Consider the following 17,872-nt stretch of genomic DNA (forward strand, 5'->3'; position numbering starts at 1 on the left):
GAATGGATATCTTTAACGATTTTGAAAGTGTATAGAGTTGCTAGCGACACACGGAGTCTTAACGCGTCTCGAGTCTTTAGCCGCGTTTTCATGCACCATCTAAAAAATAATAATATACAAAAAATATTTATGAAATGAAACTGTTTTTCCGGATTTAAATCGCGTATATTTGTTTTTTCAAACAAACTGACGTTTCGGGCCCTTTACGGCGCTTGTTTTAAAAAACAAATAAACGTGATTTAAATCCGGAAAAACAGTTTCATTTCCTATGTGTAACAATCGCGAAAACCTAAGAACTCGATATATTTATGAAAATCTATAAAAATATTTTTTTCTCTTTTCAAATCGTTAGTTAACTGTAATACCTAATGGTTTGTAGATAATTGTATAACACAGTATAGAATGTTTTTTTAATGATACCGAGTGATGTTACGAACAAGTCGTGCGCCTATGCGCGTGGTAGGCGCTTTAAATTACAAAGATTTGAAGGACACTACACAGAAGTTGACAAATTCCATGTTCCTTTAATTTCACCAACACCCTTACCCTTAAAAATCGGCACGTAATAACTATCACATTTCTTGACGGCAGAAATAGGTAAAGTGGCTGTATCTACTTTCCTGGATGAACTCTTTCAAAAGGAGCTCTACTGCTCTTAGAATGTTCTACGTTGTCTTTGTTTTTAAGTTCACAAAGACCTCAATTATTTGTAATTTTTCAGTCGCTACGTATAGAGCACCCTGAGTATAACAATTGCCGGTGTCGATCGCTCGTTAGCGTCATTACACTTATTATCGAGTTCATGGCGCCCTCCACCCGTCTGTGTCGTCCCTTAACCGCGGTGTCACAGATTGACACTCTTCGCCAAACAGCTATTGCTTTTGTAAAACTACCTACATGATATAAAGTGATAATTTTCTTACATTTTCATAATCGCAGCTTCATATAGGTATCAGGTTGCACAAGACATTTGAATTCCGATTCGGTAAGGCAATAGTTTTTTTAAATTTTTGTTAACAGGAATATTTAATAATAATAATGTGACTGGTCTCAAGTTAGGGAATTTCCTGTATTCACTCCAAGGGACTATGTATTTTATTCCATAATACTTGATACTTGGTTTTGGATCTCGATTCCGTTCTTGCTGTTGGCGAGTATGACGTCATTTTTGTCAATACGGCTACTGTCGCCTCCGTATGTAGGTAGGTACTTCCTGTGTTTTATTTAAGTCATGTGTAATTTTAGTAACATTTAAGCTTTATAGTCAATAAATAATGGCTTAAAAGATTCTTAACTCTATATTTTCATCACGCAAATGGCTTCATATGTTAATGTCGATTTAAATAGGTATACTTAAGTAAAAGTTTAGTATAGGACGAGGTTTAACTTTTAACAAATGAGTTTTAATAAACGAGACAAGCTAAGTCGTTCCATTTGGCCATATAGTAATTTTTCTTCAATAGTTTAATTTTCTGATTTTTTCGCGGGATATCGGTACATCGTTACGGTGGCCATTTTGAAAATATGCGTTACACTAGGTTCCTATTTGCATAATCTAGAACGTTCAGTTATTAATGGGTACTAATAGTTGGCTGCGTTCAAAAATCTAAAATTGTCACAAATTACATTTTTGTCGTGTGATTTAATGCAATTGCGCCTTTTCACTTACTACTGTAATTACGTTTCCATTTGAAAATGCTTTTTTGTCATTCAAAGTAAATCTTTTGAATATACAGTAAATAATGTAGCGAATGGCAGTTAATTCCCGATTCGAGAGGGTTCATGAATTAGGGCACATTCAAATTTAAACAATTACGTTAACGGCCGTGCGCCGTCGGGCGGCGGGCGGCGGGTGGCGGCGGCGATGAATGCCCAATCAAGTTTAATTAACGATTCCCGGGCTTCACCATCAATTTTCAAATTTGGAACCTCTCGGGCCAATGGCCGAAGCGAGCTAATAGCCCGGTCGCGGTCTCGCCGCTGATTGGCCGCCGCCGCCGGCCGCGCGCCTAATTATTGGCTGACTCGAAACAATAGTGCAGTTTAAATTACGAAGTAATATGGCAGTCGTTGATGAACTTTTGTTTTTAGTTTTATTGGCAGTTGCAATGGCGTCGGGTACCTTGATCGCTGTTTGGTTTGTAATTTTTGTATATGCTGCCGTGTTTGTAAATGTGAATTAAATATAAAGTTGTAGCATCATCCAAAAAATTCAAACAATAATATGAAATGTGAAGAAAAAACAAGAATAGTGTTCTTCGTTAACCTACTTGACTAAGGAAGTAAAATGAAATTACAGAAGAAAAGAAAAGAAGGAAACGAAGAATTTAGAGTTGAAGAAAAAGTATGAAGAGTTATCTTCTTAATTTTCGTCTTTCAGCTTTAAACTACCTACATATAGTAAAATATTTTGGCAAAAGGGCATTAAGCATTTTAAGCGCTGCCATTTATTCCATACATGGTAAAAATATTAAATTTATGTATAGAGAATAGAAATAGAAACTGAATAATAATAAAAACTGTAGTCGACTTAAAGATGAAAATAATAAGTAGGTAGGTATTCATTCGGAACTGAATCTTGTACGGATGTTTTTTGATTAAGTAATTATATTAATTAAAAGTATTGATTTTAAATTGCTTAAAGAAGAACTAGTGCTATGAAATGTTCGAAGCAAAATGACTGGAAATCTATAGCTGAAACTGCGTCTCCATTGGCATTGGAACGATTTCTACGATGGTAAGTGCATAATTACTACACAATTACTAAATAAACGTAACGTGATTGTTTTTAAAGAAGGTAAAAACATTCTGTGCAGATTTATTATTTATTAAAAATATTCAGGTATAAGTGACACGTACAAAGATTTTAAAAACTAACTAAATTAATAATTAATAAGTGATGTAAGTGCTATTGGCAAAGTGGACGATTACGTTCTTGTTGAGCGCAAGCAACGTCGTCGGTCAGTATTTAGCGGTCATCCGCAGCTTGCTTGTTTTTGTCAACCAGTAACGTTTAAATGTTATATCAAATTTTTATTAATAACCTCTTTTTAACTATAAGTTAAACTGTGTACTAGAACTACTGCTACTAAAAGTGCTGTTTTTAGTAGCAGTAGAGCGCCTTGTTAACGAGTTCGTCCAGAGAAGTATTGCCATAGATACTTTGCCTATTTCTGAAGCCAAACAGTAATGTCAGCATTACTATGTTCTGGTTTTGAAGGGTAAGGGTTCTGGTGAAATTACAGGCACATAGGACTTGCCAACTTATGTGTCAGGGTGACGGGCGCAGTGGCAGCACCCCACAGAGTTTTTGCGATTTGAAGCTCTGAATGTCAATGCAACGGTTATGGACAAGCGTATAGCTTACCATCAGGCGCACAACTTGTTTGTCCCGTCACTTGATATTATATGTACAAAAAAAGCTTGCCAAACTCTATCGTGCAAATATGAGGACTAAGTGGTAGCCTAGAGAGATATTGTTTTCTTTGATGCCATAAATAAGCTTCGATAGTGAGCAGAGGTGGCTCATTATTTTTGCTTCAAAGTGTGGTCTGAAAGATTTAATTTTCTCAGATACATGTCTAAAAGATTAAATTCAAGACGCTTTTTTCTGCTCGTATTGATTTCCAAATGTGCAATATAATAGATTACATATTACCTACGAATGTTAACCACATGAAATGTATAGCTTTTATTGTAATGTTACGACAAACCATAATGCTTATAGTCGGGTTTTTACCCTAAGTAGCTCAAGAATAGATTTATTGGTTCTCATAGCGACCGTGATATATGGATTATGCTCCTCCATCAACATATGTCGCAGGTACCTTATCTGTCTTTTTTCGTTCTATGGCCTGTATCGGCAACGTCACTAGCCTTTTTTAATAAAAGGACACTGTCACTACGTCCGTCACCCTGAGATATAAGTGGACAAGTCCAATGGAACAGTAATTTCACCAGCACTCTTACCCTTCAAAACCGGAACACAGTGATGCTGACATTACTGCTTGGCGGCAGAAATAGGTAAGGTGGCAGTACTTCCCTGGACGAATTCATTCACAAGGAGCTCTACTGGCCTATCTACTAGGTACTTTTTGTAAAATCCGAGTATGATCTATGTTAACCATGGAAGAAAGAAAAATGTGGCCTGTGATGTTAACCATGAATATGTTATACTATTACAGATATCAAAATAAAGGCAAAATATATTTATGTAAACTTCAAGCAAGCTGAAATTCGGGAATTATAATAGTATTGTATTCCGTAGTGTTGATGTGTAACTAGAAATGATTTAGAAGAAAAGTTTTGTGATTGTAAGTAAAAATCTAACAGTTTTGTTCCGGGATTTCAGTTAGAGGTATTATCAACTTGGTATGTTATTTGAAGTTTAGATAAATATACTCTGCCTATAACAATCTCTGTTTATGAAATGATTTCGTTTTTTTAGAATTAAAAGACAGTAAACAAATAGAACTGATTGTGAACCATTTTCTTCAGATTACAATATCAGTGAAGGACAAGGTCATGAGAATTGATGACAATGACAAAAATGACAAAAAAATCCCTTTAATGTTTGGCCCCTCTGTTTGTTTAAGTTTTTTTATTGTCTTTGAAATAGTTTAAATACCTATGTAAAGACATAAATTTTTAATTCAACTACGAGTTAAAAAAAATATAATTACATAAAGTTAGTATGTTTGAGAATTTTGTTTCACAGTATTTATATAATTGCTTTACTTTCAAAATAGATAAATGAAATGGCGCATGATAAAAGACTCAAAATTTCCTTCTGTCTAATGCTTAAAAAACAATGTAGAATGTTCTACTTTCAACAAGGCAAAATTTTACATAAGAAAAGTAAGAAGATGATGTATTTAATTTTTCATGTAATGGAGTAGGCGTAGGAATCCATGCCCCTTCGCTTAATCATTTAAACGCAGTTTCGTGTAGTGCACCACGATCATCGGGTGAAGGGTGGGATGGGTGGATGGGTGGCATGGTGGCGCCCCGCCCCGCTACTTAGGTTTTTTAATCAACCGCCCCTCTGCCATTAGTATTCCGCATAATGGAGTGCGTGCACCGTACTCACCTGCCAACTCCACTATGGATAGGGCATCTATAGGAATTTAATTTAACCATAGCTGCAAATGCAACTTAACTTTCGTATTTCATATTAATTTGAAAGAAAAAATATTTATTTGGTCTTATTTTCTTATAAAAAATATTACCTAAGTAAAGCTTAATAACTAAACATTGAGATTAAAAATGGTTTCCATTCTATGTGTAGCGGGTTGTAAATGCATATAACCTGACGCTGATATTCTGTGTAATACAATAATATTCCCATAGTTAAATAATAATATAGACATAGCAAAATAAATAATATGCAGAAAATTTTCTTAGACTTTATTGAAAGTATTATAACCACGAACATTATCGATTATGCAATATTGTTTAGCCTCTCTGTTATTTCAACGTGTTCCTTTGTAAAAATCAAATATGTATTTGTTTTTAAACTTATTTACCATGTAAGACATAATACATAATAATGTTTCCAGTAGCATTTTAAACCGCAAAGGTTAATGCGAACTGTATCCACACAATACATATGTACAATTTGCTAACAGAAGAAGCATTACAAAACATTTAAGTAATCCGTATAGATAATCTTTAGTAGCAGTAGAGCTTTTTGTGAAAGAGTTCGTCCAGGGTAGTACTGCCACCTTACCTATTTCTGCCGCCAAGCTGTAATGTCAGCGTTACTGTGTTCCGGTTTTGAAGGGTAAGGGTGCTGGTGAAATTACAGGCACATGGGACTTGTAAACTTATGTCTCAGGGTGACGGGCGCAGTGGTAGTGGCTCTCAGATCTTTGCAATTTAAAGCTCTGAGTGGCACTGTAACTGTTATGGACAGGCATGAAGCTTACCATCAGGCGCACGACTTGTTCGTCCCGTCACTTGATGTTATAAAAATAACATCTATCATTAACCAAAAAGATGTTACTGAAATGGGATTGGGTTGATATTTACAAACAATCAAATTTATCACAATTTTTATGTTTTTCTCAAACAAATCTTTTTATTTCAAGTTTATTTTTTATACTAGCGGTTGTTAAGGCATTACGCAATTTCAGCGGTAACTTGTTAATTGGTCGGGAACCAAGATAGGTAGAAGTTCTTCCACCATACACATTATTCGCGCGACTTGTCTTTTTTTATAATGTCGTCTGCAACCAATTTCTTTTTATTTATTTGTCATTTAAAACTCATATACATACCTATAACTGCTGTAGATATATAACAGACTCTACCATCAAAGTGTAATTATATGTCGCTTTTGATTTTAACTTATAAATATTTACTAGACGTACTTAGTTATTTACAAGTCGTGCGCTTAGTGGTAAGGGACACCCCTATCCATAGTAATTGCAGTGCCACTCAGAGCTTTAAATCGTATAGATCTAAGAGACACTGCCTGTGCGACCGCCACCCTTTAACATAAGTTGTCACGTCCCGTAAGCCTGTAATTTCTAACCAGCACGCTTGTCCTCCTAAATCAGAATGCAGCAGAGTTTATGCTTGGCGGCAGAAATAGGCAAGGTGGCAGTACTTCCCTGGATGAACTCCTTCACAAGGAGCTCTACTGCTATTAAAAACAAATATGTATAAAATAAATATTCTTAATTTTATATTTGCGATTAGACACAACTCTACGCCTCGGTCCAAAGTCTAAATGGGACAGGCGTGTCGCGTACCACCAGGAGCACGACTGGTTCACCACGTCACTGGGTACATAAAAAATCCGCACTGAAATTATGAATTTTGAGGAGTTGGTCCAAAGTTCTCTTTACGTTCACTAGTGAAAAAAATTGCTGAATTACCTTTTATGCTGTAAATATAGAGTGTATTACCCGCATACCAAATAAGTATTACTCATTGACTTACTAACATTCCAATTTAAATAATATATATAGAAATAATGACTTCAAACCAAACTTTGTATGTCTAGACGTACTGACACTAGTGTGAGTGGATATAGAAAGAATAAGTACAAAAAGATATATCGATTTACCTGATCCTAAATATAATATAATAGAAGATATTATTCTAAACAAATATTTTTCTCAAACTTGCTCGGAAATGTTTGCATTACCTACTTTCAAAAAACGAATACGGAATGTTTGTCATTTATGGACCGTGCGATTCTTCCCGGCCAAGGCACCCAAGGCCTGCAAAGTAAGTACGGAAATCCATTACTGTCCGCTGCTCTAAACTTTTAAATCTATCTACTTATAACAATGAAATATGTAAAAAAGAAAAATAAAAATTCATACCGCCAACTGCCCAGTGTTTATAAATGCTAGAATTAAAAATGCTTTCCTGTACCTCTTATTTAAAAAAAAATAAAATGGTGGAAAAATAAACTAAAGTGTTATGGTATTCTTTTCTGTTTTTCCGTTTTTTTTTTGTATTTTCGTCGCGAAAATGAGTTTTAGTGAGAAGAAAGATAACGAAAATACAGTAATGGATATACATTCAACCACATCATCAGAATTTCAGCAGACTACTATTCATGTGACGCGGAAAACAAACAATAACATTGTAATTGCCCTAACAATTAAATATTTCTTTTAATATTAATTAATATTTTTTTACTTCTTCTATTTAGTCTTTCATTACTTCTTCACATTGTTTGAGAAAAGTACTATATAAGCCTCGGAGGAAACGGGGATTGCTTGACTCATATTAATACAAGACATCGCTAGATAATGTAGGTACCGTAATGTAGGTACCGTAATGTAGGTATCGGTGTTTAAATACCGAAATCAAAATAATAATACAATCTTATGGATTTCATTTTAATCAAACCTCACGGTTACCAAACCGGCTAGATCAATTCCAATTAACCAACGAAAAGCAGAAGTTCTAAGCGTTACAACGTTTCATAGAAAACATTTCGGGCATAATTAAGTATAGGTACCTACTCCAGTACGTCGAGGAAGTGAGATGTGCCCTTGATTATGCACCCCCGTTTCATCAGTGACGGGGAGACATGGGTTAGAGTTCTTTTGTCAAAGCTATCGACATGCCTTCAATGCAATTCTATTGCCTATGAAAAGTTCCCTACCTGCCGTTTGAAAATAATAAAAAATCTGTTATTTATTTAAATTTATTCTGTGCTGAAGAGTAACCTGCGCGTTTTTTACTTTCACATGTCAACATCTGACCATGCCATAAAGTAGCACGCCTATTTCAAGATGGCAATACACTAACTTACTTTTATGCAACAATATTTCAACATCAGCATCAACAACACGGCCTCCATTCATTGAGAAACTGGTTGGCTTCAAAATGGAACATTAATCACTCCGCTCGTCACCAACTGCCTCATATCAAAACGTTTGTCATACCTTAATTGGTTATTCTCTGCCTAATTTCCGTGGTAATTTGTATTATATAAGTATTCAAGTATATTATCATAAAATATTAAATAATACATCAAGATGTCATTTTCGAATATTAATTAATATATAACGATGCAGTAGTAACGAAGTAATGAAAATTGCCATGGAAATTAGGCAGTGAACACTAACCTGAGAATCACCGATTTGTACTTGGAATACTTCATAAGTTTCAAATGCAAGCGTTCTCCAGTAATCACGGTATCTTCTACGTTACATATGAATATACTAATAAATACTACGAATTTGACACGTTTCAAAGCATATGAAGTGCTAAACCGAAAGTATTAATTCAGAAAATACTGAAAACAACATCCATTAAAATCTTTAGCTAACGTTGAATCAATCACGGCAAATAAATTATTTACTTTGAATTGTAGCTGCATCATTGTGCTTGTTGCTGCAATCATTGTGCTTTTTGTTGCAATCGTTGTGTTTGATAGGAGTCATATATATCACCTTATACAACATTATGTTTATTTCAATCATAATTTTTGTGTAATTTGTCCAATAATAATTGCGGCAGACATTAGATTGTTAGATACTTATATATTTACAATTTCTTGATACCGATTATTGAAATAACATTCTCGTAAATCTATCCGAAAGATCCGAAAAAATAGCTGTAGGTAAACTTTGTAGTATGTGTAACAATTTCGAAAACCTAAGAACTCCACAATATTCTCATAAATTACTATTGTTGTACGCCACCCATGATCATGAGCCGTATAACCATTCGGCAACATCGGGAAAATAATAGTATGTCAAAGCGAGATCATTAGTTAGTGAATAACCACGAAAGTGTTTAAAATCTATGAGAGCACAATTCTTCTTTTTCAATTTTTCATAATCTTCTCTGCCAGCGTCAATGACGTCAGCAGGTGTCAGAAGTCCCATTTCCACAAAAAACATACAAACAAAATCATTACGTTTTTTATATACACTTGGCCACAGGCTTACCTGAACACTGTCAATTTTTTAAATAGTAAATTTTAACTTTATGTAAGTTAAAATTTACTAGCGTACCTGGGTAATTTTCAGGTTCGTTTTCTCTGCCCAATTTCGGTGGTAATTTTTATTTTTATATTCTTTTTTCTTTTTATTGAGGAACAAACACTCTTATACAAATTATAAAATAAAAATACATTTAACTTATTACTAAACTTATAGTTCCCTGTACTTATAAGTGAACAAGTAAAAAGTTTATACCTTCTGCAAAAACGAGCAAGTCTCTATTAAAAAAATGTTGTTTTTTTACTACACTATTCCACAACCACTAATATAACTTCACTATAATACTGTGTTATATAATACAATATTATAATACAATACATATGTTATATAAATACAATACAATGTATAATCAATAGCTAGATAAGTATTTCGAATGTAAACATACTCACCTAATCATGTAAACACTCACTAAGGAAATGCTAAGGTCCATTTCACAATAGTTAACTAATGATGTATTACTTAACTAATTATGTTTAACTATCTCATCGTTTTTCTACTATATAATCTTAAACCATAAGAACTGCAATTGATTACTATTTCCTAACTCATAGACATCACATCTCTGTAAAATACTTATAATTTAATAAATATATTTTTTTTAAAAGTTCTCTCGCTGCTCATTTGGTAACAACTGTAATTTTACTTTTACTTAAATTATGTAAGAAATAATAAAAAAAATAAAAAAGAAACATATGTAATGAACATAAACAAACAAAGAAAGAGAACAATTAATGATGAGCATACGAAAACATTTATAATATAAGTTATCAAGTATATTATCGTGAAGTATAATATTTCAGGATACTACGCTCCAATATTAGATGATTTACAAAATATTCTACAATATTTAAATAATAAAAATTGCCACCGACATTAGGTAGAGGAAATTAACCTAAAAATTACCCACCTAAGCGACGGAAAGTAAAATTTCCAACCAAGAATTTTTAAAGTATTTAAGAATTAATTTCGGCATCTGATACGATACGACTGTTTTCCCACTTAGTAGTGTGATTAATAGTAGGGTATTTATTTGAATTAAATTTCTATTCAATCCTACAGTTGCTGGGAAGAAATTGTTGTACCTACATTAAACTCATTATGCGATGCTTAACTACATTACTATTCTGTGTCGTTATAGTAATTAATGTGCAAATAAATAATGTTTCATTCATTTCATCAGTGACAGAGTTCGTCCAGGGAAGTTCTGCTACCTTACCTGTTTCTGCCGCCAAGCAGTAATGTCGGCATTTTCTTGTCAATTTATACGTACGTCTTGACGCACGTATCGCACTACACAAAATGACGGGCGCAGTGGCATGCCCCTTAGATCGCTGCGAAACTCTGAGTGGCAATGCAAATATTATGGACAGGCGTGTCGCTTGTAACCATGCTCACGACTTGTTCATCCCGTCATTTTGTATCGTAAAAAGCTCAAAGTTAGGGCGCTAAACAGAAATACTCCACCGAAAGAGCCTAGAAGAAAATGTATTTATCGGTACATTTAAATGGTGTACGTGCGACTGGTTGTCAACAATATATTTTGTATACACCTTAACGATTGGATAAAATTATTTTTTAATATTGTTGGATTTCATATTTTCTTTTTTTTGTATTAGACATTTATCAAAAAATAGTATAGGGTAGATCTTAGCACTTTTGAGGACTTCCTTTTTTGTGTCCTCCATCCTCCTCCAACATGCGCACTTTTGCTGCTGTCGTCTCTTTCACCGGCCAATGAGTTGGCAACAAAAATAAGACGATAGTCTAACCTATGACACTGAACTGTGTGCATCATAAAAATGGCTAATTAGCGCGATTGTGGTTTTTAATAGTTTATTTTGTTCGTAATACACTGTACTGTGCTCAGTAGTGAACCTGAGGATTTTTCCTACTGTGGCGGTCGTATCCAGGCGGAATTGCTGCCAGCGCAACGAAAGAAAAGGTGAGTGTGCATGTTCCCATCATTTTTCCTGTTCTTCGACCTATTACTATATACTTGTTCCAGTCCTTATAGGAAACTACTTGCAAGGGCAGTTACTCGTAGTACAAGTAGTACCTTTTATTGTAATTAACAAAAATCGCAAAAAAATACAGTCCGATAAGTATATCGGTATTATACATCTTCATTTCGCACCACCAAATATTATATTCAGTTCATAATTAAAGTATATTTAAACTAAGAAGCGCACGGTCTTCTGAAAGAAGAACGTTTTATTTCCAACTTCTTAATTTTCCATAACTGTAAATTTAATAAAGTTTTCTTTATTTTTATAGTAAAAAACGATTGACTCATAAATCGTCGTCATAGAGTGAATACCTTGTAAGTGGTGTAAAATGTAATAAACGCAATAATGTTTGTAGTTAGACTTTTAATTATTTAAATTATACCGATTTCAGACACTATATTACTTTAATAATATATTTGAGCAAGAACTTTATAAGTTTTTGTCAACAAAAATCAGTAAAAATGAACAATGTGAAGGCGTATGCGAGGTTTTCACTCTAAGGCGACGAAATAAATGTGTGAATTAATTTGGCAATAGGTACTGGTTTAAGTCCAGTTGGATGGAAGGAATTTTTCGTAGTGTTTATTCGATCTTTATGTCAATTAATAATACCAACGAGTGGAGTATTTTAACAAAAGATAGTAAAACCTCATGACATATGATAAAAATAAGTATTGTGAATTACATATGGTCTTTGCTGATATACCAGTATTGTGTCCGGCGGTGGGTAACGATGGAACGGTGAACCTCACACGCCTCTCTGCGTTAAGATGGTGTAAGCTTAGAAACGTCGAGTCTATTGAAGACGACGTTTTTTAAAAGATTATAAAAAACAGTAAATGAAAAATGTATGATAACAATTTGTAATACTTATCTCATATCAACAGCTTGACTACATCTCAAACTACTAGAAAGGTTAAAAACCTGCAAATAGTAGCAAGAACCTGGGCAGTCCTACCGGGCCGCGGGACTATGCAGCTATGTCAGGAATTTCATGTTTTGATGTTCATTGAATCTATAATAATAATAATAAATTTATATCACTCCACAAAATTTGGTTACAAAATATATGTTATAAATATACATCTTATTACATATTTACTATAGGATGAAATCTGTAGGAGACTGTAATCTAAACTACTTGGATCAAGAGATCTGCATCGTAGTCCCCCAACTTGAACGCATTGTTATTTAGTTTACACAAATTTGATAGAAACGTTATTAAGTAATAATGTGAAATAATTTGGGAAATGTAAAGTTAAAATATAAAGAATTTAATATTTTCCCTAGAGTTTTAGTTTTTGAAAAATTTTGAAAATGTATTCAAAGATTAGTTCAAGTTTTTGAGCCCGTATTATTACAACGACATACTGACCAACCATGACCCCGCAGTTGTTTTCGTTACCTGTAGATATAATCCAGCCAATTTCTACGTAAAGTTATGTTATTTATTTTACAGAGTAGATCGCTATTCGCTAAGTTGTTACAACGAAGAAATACGCCTTTCAAGTTTTAGTTGCACTCTGTATTAGGAGTTTCTGAATGATCAAGAAACTCCCACCTTTATCTTCCCATATTGGTGTTAGAGCCACGAACAAAGCGCGTTTTTGCGTTGTTTGTATGGAACTGTCAAAACATTCGACGCGGTCATTGTTCGGTGCACAGACACGCCGCACTAAGTATATATCGCGCAGATATTTCACCGCTTTGTGCCTTCGTGAGAACATATCTTCGCTTAAAACTATTTTTATTCTTAAGCTGCTTACTGGTGCTTCTTGCAACATAAACATAAGTCATATAATATAACAAAAGGGTCGGTAACATCACTTGGTTGTGTTGTTCTTCATATCATAACTTTTAGTAACAGTAGAGAAATCCTTCTTGTGAAAGAGCTCGTCAAGGGAAGTACTGCCACCTTACCTATTTCTACCGCCAAGTAGTAATGTGAGCATTACTGCGTTTCAGTTTTGAAGGGTGTGCTGGTGAAATCACTGGCACATGGAACATTTCAACTTATGTCTCAGGGTGACGGGCGCAATGCCGGTGTCCTGTCATTTTGTATACACATGAAAAAGAAGGCTGTAATAAATGATAAAATAATGTAAAAAAGGCCATTTATTGTAAAACACTCCCTATAAAACTATATAATACCCTAAAAGGGCACTTTACAAGTTTCCGGAACTGGCCACTTACATAAACAATATTTAAAAAGTAATTACACAATTTGAAAATGGAACTCTTTGGCTGTAGAATACAGTTGTTTCATCTGACTGTTACTTGTTTTATATTGTGGCATCATTTTAGAAATTGGTTGTCTACATCGCCATGGATTTAATTCGTGAAAATTTTCGTAGTATTATTTTCTACAACTTTAAGTGTAATTCAACAGTTCAGCGGAGCTTCAAACTGCTTTTGGCGATGAAGCACCATGCAAGACGACTATTTATAGCTGGTTTGCAGAATTCAAACGCGGGCGGGTGAATCTCAGTGACGAATGTAGTGATGGTCGCCCGTCCACTACTGTGAACAACAAAAACATCGATGCTGTGCGCCGTATAATCAAAACTGACAGGCATTTGACATACCATGAGATTCGGGCATCTTTAGGCATAGGCATGAGTCGAATACAATCAATACTACACAAACATTTGGGTGTGAAAAAGCTGTGCTCTCGGTGGATCCTACATAATTTGATTGAGGCTCAAAAAACGGATCGCGTCACTTGGTACAATGCCATGCTTACCAGATTCAACGAAGGGGCGTCAAACTTGGTGTGGAATATAGTAATAGGTGACGAAACATGGATTTATAGTTACGATCCCAAAACAAAGCAGCAATCGAGCGTCCCATACGCTCGATCTTTCGAGATGAGCCGAAACCAAACATAGTGGCGCGCGTGCAAAGTGCCTCTAAGCGGATGATTGCTTCTTTTTTTAATAAAACTGTCCAGTTTTATTAAAAAAAGTAGTAGCCACGTGTCCACGTGGCTACTGTTGCTTTGGAGGATCATTGTACCGCGAATAGTGATTGGGACACGACCATTTGTTTGCCGCAAGTTATTGATAAACTCCGTAAAAATAATCGTAAACCGTATCGTCTTGCACCACGATAATGCCAGTTCTCACACGGCCTGAGAGACAAATGATTGAAGGTAAACAACGTTGACCTTATGAGCCATCTCGCGTACATTCCCGACCTGGCACCTTGCGACTTATTTATTTCCAAAAGTTAACAACCAGTTACGCGGTCAACGATTTTCATCACCTGAAGAGGCTGTCGAAGAGTATGAAAAATATGTTTCAGAGATTGTCACGGAGGAGTGGCATAAATGTTTTCAAAATTGGTTCATTTGCATGAAAAAGTGCATTAACGCTAACGGAGAATATTTTGAGAAACAATAAATTCATTTCTGACCATTTATAGAATTTTTTCTTATTCATTCTGGAAACTGATAGTGCGTCTCACGTAGTAATCGACGTGAAGCTTAATAATATGTAAATAAAGGTCATTTGTTATTTATGGACACGTCTTCTTGGTTTAAGAATTTGATGGGAGTCACGACGGATCTAACAAACGTAAAAATAGTGAAGGAAAAGGGAACGACATACAAGAACGATTGAAAATTCAAAAACTAGTGGCCAGAAACCAGAGAAGCGATTGATAAAAATGTGGGATAACAATATTTAACTGGCAGGCGTCCTAGGGACTAATAATTTCTTTCATACACTTTATTAATTAAAAAAAATTGGTTGATTGAAACGCTGCTGCGAACATCTGTTCAGCTGTTTAAAGATCATGAGCTCTTTTCTCATTTAGTGTCACTTAATGTTGAACTTACCAGTTTCTGCCGCCAAGCAGTAAAGTGAGCATTACTGTGTTCCGGTTTTATAGGGTAAGGATGCTGGTGATTTTTTTTAAATAGCCCCGCACTAAGAAAACATTGTATCGCGGGTGCCATGAACACACACATAGACAACCACAAATTACATCCAAACTCACTAGAGAAATAGATGTAAGCCATATAGTAGCTGTAGAGCTCCTTATGAAAGAGTTCGTCACGGGAAGTACTGCCACCTTATCTGTATCTGCCGTGAAGCAGTAATGTGAGCATTACTGTGTTTCGGTTTTGAAGGGTGGAGATGCTGGTGAAATTAATAAAAAAAATAAAAAATAAAATACTTTTATTTCGGACAACAAGTTCCATATTTTGTTAGTAATAATAATAATAGAAAAAGAGCTTATAAACTAGTGTTAGTAAATATTTATATCATCATCAATTGGTTAAATCACCCTCCTTACGAAGCATTGCCACATGGGAGAGGTGATCCTACCAGCCACAATTTGTAGGATGCTGTTGGGGCTGTCCCGCACTCTGCGCATCAGGGATGCTGTCTTTTTTCGGAGGATGGCAGCAAAACCATCCGTCTCATATTCTGTAAACATCTCCGACGCACTGCAAAAACGAGGCAGCCCCAACATCATCCTAAAAATATTATTATATTATACACGTAGGGTCTCCAGTGGCCGTTTGGTGTAATTGATGCATAGGCTCCCGGTGTAGAAATTTTGACAATATGCTTTAAAAAGCGTTATTTTTACTTCTTCTGTGCACCGGGAAAACCTACGGATCAACATATTACCTCTTACCGCTAGAGCCCTACGCTCTCTTTCAATGTCGGCATTGTCTTTAAGGCCGTCGGTAACATAATGACCAAGGTATTTAAAAGAAGTTACTTTTATAATTGTCATGCCATTTAGGGTTATCGTTTAAATTACAGACACATGGGACTTGTCAACTTATGTATCATGGTGACGGGCACAGTGACAGCGCCCCTAAGATATTTGCGACTTAAAGCTCTGAGTGGCACTGCAACTGTTATGGATAGGCGTGTCGCTTACCAACAGGCGCGCGATTTTTTCATCCCGTCAATTGGTATTATAAAATAAAATATAGATAGATAGGATCACAGTCATGAAACGAATAGTTTATTTTACTTTCACATGTCAGATCGATTTCGAATTTGTCATACTATGGAAGCCCAACGACATTGCATTAATATGGTAAACTTAATCTGATTCTGCAAGTACCTGTAGTAGAACTACCGTGTTTGCGTTGTTTGGCCTTAACGAGTTGTTAGCTTACAGATGGTGAGTTTAGTGACCTTTACACTCTTTTGTATTGTTTTTTTTTTCAAGTATTATTCATAATTCGAAATGTCTATTAACGAATGTTTATATTTTTTGTTGTCAATGCGTAAAATTATGTAGAGTCGAAGTACTATCCGGAAAGTTGACTCGTTACTACCTAACTTCCCAAGTCTCAGTAAAATACAATGGGGAGTACTAAAAGCTCAATATAAATTAAAATGTACTAAATTCAAAAAGTCTGCCTCGAAACAGTCTAATACAATCCAAGTAAAACAAATGTAAATAAAGCTATTATAGTGTTAAAATAAGCATTAAGAAGGGAACCTAAATTATACAATCTTCATAGTAAAGAATTATACATTTTAATATTAGAACCTAATGTATAATTGCGATGCCTGAACTAAATAAATGTGTATTTTAGGCATCTTTTGGATTTGTCTTGAACTAAGTTTTTTAAGAGGAATATGAATTTTATTTTAGTTTTATATTTGAAATAGGTACCTAATTTTGTTTTATTTTTTAACTGCCGAACTTTTTGTTGTGGCCGAACAGTTACCGTTACGGACTGCCACGCAGAGGTCCCAGGTTCACGTTCAAGATACACATGCTATAGGTACTTTTGAATGTATATGTATACACGTACAATAAGTATGTTTACATTTGTATATCATATACATATTGAGTTCCTGGATTTTCGCTGTTCTTACACATTGTAAATGTAAACTATTATGTAAAATGAGAAAACTCAATGCAAAGATCTATAACAAACAAATAGAAGAATTTCCTCAACTCGGTTAACTCGACCTATAGCTCAGTTGGAAGAGCGATGGGTACGGAAGCCTTGGTCACAGGTTTGATTCCTGTCGAGTCGATATAATTTTTGTCCTAAAACGCGTATATTTGTTTTTTCAAACTAACGTTTCGAATTCTTAACCCTGGGGCCTGTTCCACGGTCACGGCTGGTCAGCCGAAATAATATTACCAATATTACCTACCCAATTATGCTTTTATTCTGTTCATTTATTAATTCATTCATTTTGCTATTAATATTTGTCGCTTGCATTATGAATTAATATTAATTATTCTTTCGCTGCGGATAAAAACGGAAGGGCTTTTGTGAGTGAAGCTTGTAATTAGTAAATAAGTAATATTTCTGTATTTTGGTCAATAAAAAAAATATCATCAACATCAATATCATCTACTTATTATTTGTACCACATCAGGGCACATGTCTTTAAGGAG

This window comes from Hyposmocoma kahamanoa, unplaced genomic scaffold, assembly GCF_003589595.1.
Source record: "Hyposmocoma kahamanoa isolate Upper Pololo Valley unplaced genomic scaffold, ASM358959v1 114, whole genome shotgun sequence".
Taxonomy (NCBI): Eukaryota; Metazoa; Arthropoda; class Insecta; order Lepidoptera; family Cosmopterigidae; genus Hyposmocoma; species Hyposmocoma kahamanoa.